At 36.9% G+C, this 8,057-nt stretch overlaps 1 non-coding gene across 1 annotated transcript; it reads left to right on the top strand.

Moving 5' to 3' along the window:
* The first annotated feature begins 326 nt into the window (after nt 1-326).
* On the top strand, nt 327-432 carry LOC119620831 (U6 spliceosomal RNA). The gene has a single exon (XR_005237398.1). It is a non-coding gene; the product is annotated as a U6 spliceosomal RNA (small nuclear RNA).
* The last annotated feature ends 7,625 nt before the right edge of the window (nt 433-8,057 follow it).

Below are 8,057 nucleotides of genomic sequence, written 5' to 3'. Positions count from 1 at the left end.
TGTCTGTTTAAACATCCATTTAAGGTTACAGTCCACTATGTATGAAGGAACTTTTAAGCTGAACTTACAAAGAGGTTGCTTTAGGCTAAACTTAATTTAACAGTTATATGAACTGATATATGGAAACATATCTACTATTGTCTGAACATAAGTGAACTTGCACTTACAGTATAACAAATTATTCCACTTGAAGAAGGCAATGGCTAGTAAGGTTGAAGTGTTGACAATAACAGGCTGCAGTGTATCTCGAAATAAACACCTATTCATTGGGAGAAGTAAAATAAATTTTTAAACAAAAATAAAACCACTAAAAAAATAAAATTTGAGTGCTCGCTTCAGCAGTACATATATAAAATTGGAACGATACAGAGAAGATGAGCATGGCCTCTGCGTAAGGATGACAAGCAAATTCGTGAAGTTTTCCATATTTTTGGCCAGGATCATCCTGATACAAAAACCTGGCAGAGACACAACAAAAAAAGGAAACTTCAGGCCAATATCCCTGATGCATATCGATGTGAAAATCCTCAATAAAATCCTGGCAAACCGAATCCAGCAGTATATCAAAAAGCTTATCTTATCCACCACTATCAATTTGGCTTCATTCCCAAGATGCAAGGCTGGTTCAGCATATGCAAGTCAATAAATGTAATCCATCACATAAACAGAACCAATGAAAAAAACCACATTATTTTATCAATATATGCTGAAAAGACCTTTGATAAATTCAACATCCCTTCATGATAAAAACTCACAATAAACTAGTTATTGATGGAACATATCTGAAAATAATAAGATCTATTTATGACAAACCCATAGCGCATGTAATACTGAATGAGCAAAAGCTGGAAGCATTCCCTTTGAAAACTGGCACAAGACGAGGATCCCACTCTTACCACTCCTATTCCACATAGTACTGGAAGTTCTGGCCAGGGCAATCAGGCAGGTATTGAAATAGGAAGAGAGGAAATCAAATTATCTTTGTTTGCAGAAGACATGATTCTATATTTAGAAAACCCAATAGTTTCAGCTCAAAGACTCCTTAAGCAGATAAGCAACTTCAGCAAAGTCTCAGGATACAAAATTAATGTGCAAAAATCACAAACGTTCCTATACACCAACAATAGACAAGCAGAGAGCCAAAACATGAATGAACACCCATTCACAATTGCTACAAAGAGAATAAGATATCTAGGCATACAGCTAATAAGGAACATGTAGGACCATTTCAAGGAGAACTAAAAACTACTGCTCAAGGGTATAAGAGAGGATACAAACAAATGGAAAAACATTCCACCCTCATGGATAGAAAGAATCAATATCATGAAAATGGCCATACTGCCCAAAGTAATTTATAGATTCAATGCTATTCCCATCAAACTACCATGGATATTCTTCACAATATTAGAAAAAAATACTTTAAAATTCACATGGAACCAAAAAAGACCTTGCATAGCCAAGAGAATCCTAAGCAAAAGGAACAAATTTGATGCATCATGTTACCAGACTTCAAACTATACTACAAGGCTACAGGAACACAAACAGCAGGGTACTGGTACGAAAACAGACAAATAGACTAATGGAACAGGACAGAGAACTCAGAAATAAAACCATACATCTGCAACCATTTCATCTTCAACAAACATGACAAAAACAAGTAATGAGGAAAGAATCCCCTATTTAATAAATGGTGCTAAGAAAACTGGCTAGCCATATGTAGAAAACTGAAATTGGACTCCTTCCTTACACCTTATAAAAACATTAACTCAAGATAAATTAAAGACTTAAATGTAAAATCACAAACCATAAAAAATCCTAAAAGAAAACCTAGGCAATACTATTCAGGACACAAGCATGGGCAAAGACTTCATGACTGAAACACCCAAAGCAATTGCAATAAAAGCTAAAATTGACAAATGAGATTTAATTAAACTGAAGAGCTTCTGCACAGCAAAAGAAACTATCATCAAAGTGAAAATGCAACCTAGAAAATGAGAGAAAATTTTTGGAATCTACCCATCTGACAAAGGCCTAATATCCAGAATTTACAAGGAACTTAAACAAATTTACGAGAAAAAAAATAAACAACCCCATCAAAAAGTGGGTAATGGATATGAACAGGCACTTCTCAAAAGAAGACATATGTGCAGCCAACAAACATAAAACAAAGCTCAACATCATTGATCATTAGAGAAATGCAAATAAAAACCACAATGAAATACCACTTCATGCCAGTCAGAATGGTGATTATTAAAAAGTTACAAAACAAGAGATGCTGGCGAGGTTAGGGAGGAAATAGGAATACTTTTACACTGTTGGTTGGGATGTAAATTAGTTCAACCATTGCAGAGGACCGTGCAGTGATTCTTCAAGGATCTAAAACCAGAAATACCATTTAACCCAGCAATCCCATTATTGGATATATATCCAAAGGAATATTTATCATTCCATTATAAAGATACGTGCAAACATATGTTTACTGCAGCACTATTCATAATATTGAAGATATGGAACCAACCCAAATGCCCATTAATCATGGTCTGGATAAAGAAAATGTGGTACAAATACACCATGGAATACTACGCAGCCAGCCATACAAAGGAATGAGATCATGTCCTTTTCAGGGATATGGATGAAGCTGGAAGCCATCATCCTCAGCAAACTAACATAGGAACAGAAAACCAAACACCACATGTTCTCACTCATAACTGGGAGCTGACCAATGAGGACACATGGACACAAGGAGGGAAACAACACACATTGGGGCCTGTCAGTGGCACGGTTGGGGAGCAACGGGTGGAAGAGCATCAGGATAAATAGCTAATGCATGAGGTGCTTAAAACTGGCTGGGCATGGTGGCTCATACCTGTAATCCCAGCACTTTGGAAGACTGAGGCAGGAGGATCACGAGGTTAGGAGTTTGAGACCAACCTGGCCAACACAGTGAAACTCCATCTCTACTAAAAATTAAAAAAATAAAAAAAATTAGCTGGGTGTGAGAGCACATGCCTATAATCCCACCTACTTGGGAGACTGAGGCATAAAAATCGCTTGAACACGGGAGGCAGAGGTTGCAGTGAGGCCAGATTGCACCACTACACTACAGTCTGGGTGACAGAGCGAGACTCCATTTCAAAATAAACAAATAAATAAACCTTAGGTGATGGGTTGATATGTGCACCAAACCACCATGAAACATGTATACCTATGTAACAAACCTGCACATTCTGCACTTGTATCTCATAACATAAAGTATAAAATCAACAAACAAACAAAATATTTCTAAATGCAGGTAAAGCCCAAAGCTGCAGCAGCCATTTTGATGTTATGAGGGTAACAAGCCTAAAAGGGAATGCCAACATGCCGAATATAGTAAGCACAATGTTACATAGAAACTCTGTCTTTGATTATGTTGCTGAGGTGCCGCAATAACCAAAGCAGGGGGAAAAATGTATTTTACTGTTAACTTTCATGCAATTTTGCTACTGAAAAATGTGTTATGCCTTTGTATAACACAATTTTTAAAAAATTTAGAACATTTTCTTTGTAATAAATAAAAAAAAGATGAAATTTCTTGTTAATAACTATTAAAAAATAAATAAATAAATACAATTTGAATTTGACCTGCAGGGCTTGATCTCAATTGAGAAATTTGACCTGCAGGGACAAATTGTTCACTGGAAGAATCAATGGAAAAATTTGACCTACAAGGACAAATTGTTCAATTGTTATAAAATTTTCAGTTTCTAAGGTTATGATTTATAAACATTATAAATTAAAATTTTTACTTCATTTGTTAGTAAATATAGTTTTTTAAATGAAGAAAGTCTTTTTATTTTGTTTTTTTATTATTATTATACTTTAAGTTCTAGGGTACATGTGCACAACGTCCAGGTTTGCTCTGTGTGTATACATGTGCCATGTTGGTGTGCTGCACATGTTAACTCATCATTTACATTAGGTATATCTCTTAATGCTACCCCTCTCCACCACACCCCCACCCCATGACAGGTCCTGGTATGTGACGTTCCCCACCCTGTGTCCAAGTGTTCTCATTATTCAATTCCCACCTATGAGTGAGAACATGCCATATGTAGTTTTCTGTCATTGAGACAGTTTGCTCAGAATGATGATTTCTAGCTTCATCCATGTCCCTACAAAGGACATGAACTCATCCTTTTTTATGGTTGCATAGTATTCTGTGGTGTATATGTGCCACATTTTCTTAATCCAGTCCATCATCAATGGACATTTGGGTTGGTTCCAAGTCTTTACTATTGTGAATAGTGCAGCAATAAACATATGTGTGCACGTGTCTTTATAGCAGCATGATTTATAATCCTTTGGGTATATGCCCAGTATTGGGAGGGCTGGGTCAAATGCTATTTCTAGTTCTAGATCCTTGAGGAAGCGCCACACTGTCTTCCACAATGGTTGAACTAGTTTACAGTCCCACCAACAGCATAAAAGCGTTCTTATTTCTCCACATCCTCTCCAGCACCTGTTGTTTCCTGACTTTTTAATGATCGCCATTCTAACTGATGTGAGATGGTATTTCATTGTGGTTTTCATTTGCATTTCTCTGATGGCCAGTAATGATGAACATTTTTTCATGTGTCTGTTGGCTGCAGAAATGTATTATTTTGAGAAGTGTCTGTTCATATCCCTTGCCCACTTCTTGATGTGGTTGTTTGATTTTTTCTTGTAAATTTGTTTAAGTTCTTTGTAGATTCTGGATATTATCCCTTTGTCAGACGGGTAGATTGTAAAAAATTTCTCCCGTTCTGTAGGTTTTCTTTTCATTCTGGTGGGAGTTTCTTTTGCTGTGCAGAAGCTCTTTGGTTTAATTAGATCCCATTTGTCAATTTTGGCTCTTGTTGTCATTGCTTTTTGTGTTTTAGTCATGAAGTCCTTGCCCATGCCTATGGCTTGAATGGTATTGCCTAGCTTTTTTCTCTCTTTTTTTTTTTTTTTTTTCCTTCGAGATGGAGTCTTGCTCTGTTGCTCAGACTGGAGTGCACTGACGTGGTCTCGGCTCACTGTAACCTCCACCTCCTGGGTCATGCCATTTTCCTGCCTCAGCCTGTCAAGTAGCTGAGACTACAGGTGCCCACCACCATGGCCAGGTAATTTTTTTATATTTTTAGCTTGATGGGGATGGCATTGAATCTATAAATTACCTTGGGCAGTATGGCCATTTTCACAATATTGATTATTCCTATCCATAAGCATGGAATGTTCTTCCATTTGTTTGTGTCCTCTTTTATTTCATTGAGCAGTGGTTTGTAGTTCTCCTTGAAGAGATCCTTCACATCCCTTGTAAGTTGGATTCCTAGGTATTTCATTCTCTTTGAAGCACTTGTGAATGGGAGTTCATTCATGATTTAGCTCTCTGTTTGTCTGTTATTGGTGTATAGGAATGCTTGTGACTTTTGCATATTGATTTTACATCTGAGACTTTGCTGAAGTTGCTTATCAGCTTAGGGAGATTTGGACTGAGACAATGGAGTTTTCTAAATATACAATCATGTCATCTGCAAACAGGGACAATCTGACTTCCTCTTTTCTTAATTAAATACCCTTTATTTCTTTCTCTTCCCTTATTGCCCTGACCAGAACTTCCAACACTATGTTGAATAGCAGTGGTGAGAGAGGACATCCCTGTCTTGTGCCAGTTTTCAGAGGGAATGCTTCCAGTTTTTGCCCATTCAGCATGATATTGGCTGTGGGCTTGTCATAAATAGCTCGTATTACTTTAGATACATTCTATCTATACCTAGTTTATTGAGAGTTTTTAGCATGAAGGGCTGCTGAATTTTATTGAAGGCCTTTTCTATAAGATAATCATGTGGTTTTTGTCTTTGGTTCTGTTTATATTCTGGATTACGTTTATTGATTTGCGTATGTTGAACCAGCCTTGCATCCCAGGGATGAAGCCCACTTGATCATGGTGGATAAGCTTTCTGATGTGCTGCTGGATTCGGTTTGCCAGTATTTTACTGAGGATTTTTGCACTGATGTTCATCAGGGATATTGGTCTAAAATTCTCCTCTTTTGTTGTGGCTCTGCCAGGCTTTGGTATCAGGATGATGCTGGCCTTATAAAATGAGTTAGAGAGGATTCCCTCTTTTTCTATTGATTGGAATAGTTTCAGAAGGAATGGCACCAGCTCCTCTTTGTACCTCTGGTAGAATTAGGCTGTGAATCCGTCTGGTCCTGGACTTTTTTTGGTTGGTAAGCTATTAATTATTGCCTCAATTTCAGACCTGTTATTGGTCTATTCGGGGATTCAAACTTTTCCTGGTTTAGTCTTGGGAGGGTGTATGTGTCCAGGAATTTATCCATTTCTTCTAGATTTTCTAGTTTATTTGCATAGAGGTGTTTATAGTATTCTCTGATGGTAGTTTGTATTTCTGTGGGATCAGTGGTGATATCCCCTTTATCATTTTTTTATTGCATCTATTTGATTCTTCTCTCTGTTCTTCTTTATTAGTCTTGCTAGCGGTCTATCAATTTTGTTGATCTTTTCAAAAAACCAGCTCCTGGATTCATTGATTTTTTGAAGGTTTTTTGTGTCTCTATATCCTTCAGTTCTGGTCTGATCTTAGTTATTTTTTGCCTTCTGCTAGCTTTTGAATGTGTTTGCTCTTGCTTCTCTAGTTCTTTTAATTCTGATGTTAGGGTGTCAATTTTACATCTTTCCTGCTTTCTCTTGTGGGCATTTAGTACCATAAATTTCCCTTTACACACTGCTTTAAATGTGTCCCAGAGATTCTGGTATGTCGTATCTTTGTCCTCATTGGTTTCAAAGAACATCTTTACTTCTGCCTTCATTTCGTTATGTACCCAGTAGTCATTCAGCAGTAGGTTGTTCAGTTGCCATGTAGTCGAGCTGTTTTCAGTGAGTTTCTTAATCCTGAGTTCTAGTTTGATTGCACTGTGATCTGAGAGACAGTTTGTTATAATTTCCATTCTTTTACTTTTGCTGAGGAGTGCTTTACTTCCTACTATGTGGTCAATTTTGGAGTTAGTAAATATAGTTTTTAAACAGACATATTTTACAAAAATTGTTTCGGAAGTTTTTCTCATTAACAAAATGAAGAATATCTAAACTTTTTAATAATGGTTGTATGTATAATATTAAATTTCTGCCTAGTACCTGAAAAAATATTGTGCTGTTACATTGATTTATCTTAAAAAATTACAGTATTTGATTTTAAATTGTATGACCAGAATTTACTTCTTAGAACCCAGTTCATATTTTTGTATGTATCCTTACTTTGTGTTTGTTGGGAGGTAGAGCTTTACACTTCTTTTACGTCTCATTCAAATTATTACAGAAATGTAAGTGGTCACCTAGTCTTTCTCTCAATCTTCCATTTGTAGACTATCTTCCATTATTCTGTCATAGCTATTTCCCTAAAACAAATATCCGATGTGCGGTGTCATCTGTCTGTTCACAAATCTCCATTGACTTCTTGAAGCTTACATTGTTTAAAAAAAAAAAAAAAAAAAAAGGCAGGTTTTGTGTCTGATGCCTGCAAACTCAGCACTTTGGGAGGATGAGGCAGAAGGACCACTTGAGCCCAGGAATTCTAGAACAGCTTGTGCAACACAGTGAGACCCCATTTCTACAAAAAATGAAAAAGCTGGCTGAGCATAGTTGTGTGCACCTGTGGTGCCAGTTATGTAAGAGGTTGAGGTAGGAGGATCGCTTGAGTCCAGGAAGTTGAGGCTGCAGTGAGCCATGTTTATGCCACTGTACTCCAGCCTGGGTGACAGAGTGATACCCTATCTCAAAAAATAAAAAAAAAAATTAAAAATGGAAAAAATAAAATAGATATTCACTGTGATGACAATGATCCTTGTGAAAGCCCAGTAAGAAAGACTATTCAGTTCACAGTGATGAATACAGAGACCACTGCAATGGGATTTTGCAGTGGGAAAGAGAGATTGGGTTTAACTAAGCATGGGCAATGTGGATACAGCATGACTAAGTTGTTATTTACAGCCAAGGACAGGATAAGGGTCAGTGAATGGAAAATTACTAACAGGAA

Source organism: Chlorocebus sabaeus, chromosome 4, assembly GCF_047675955.1.
Source record: "Chlorocebus sabaeus isolate Y175 chromosome 4, mChlSab1.0.hap1, whole genome shotgun sequence".
Classification (NCBI taxonomy): Eukaryota; Metazoa; Chordata; class Mammalia; order Primates; family Cercopithecidae; genus Chlorocebus; species Chlorocebus sabaeus.
The sequence above is the reverse complement of the archived record's forward strand: the minus strand, read 5'-3'. Positions and strand labels throughout refer to the sequence as shown.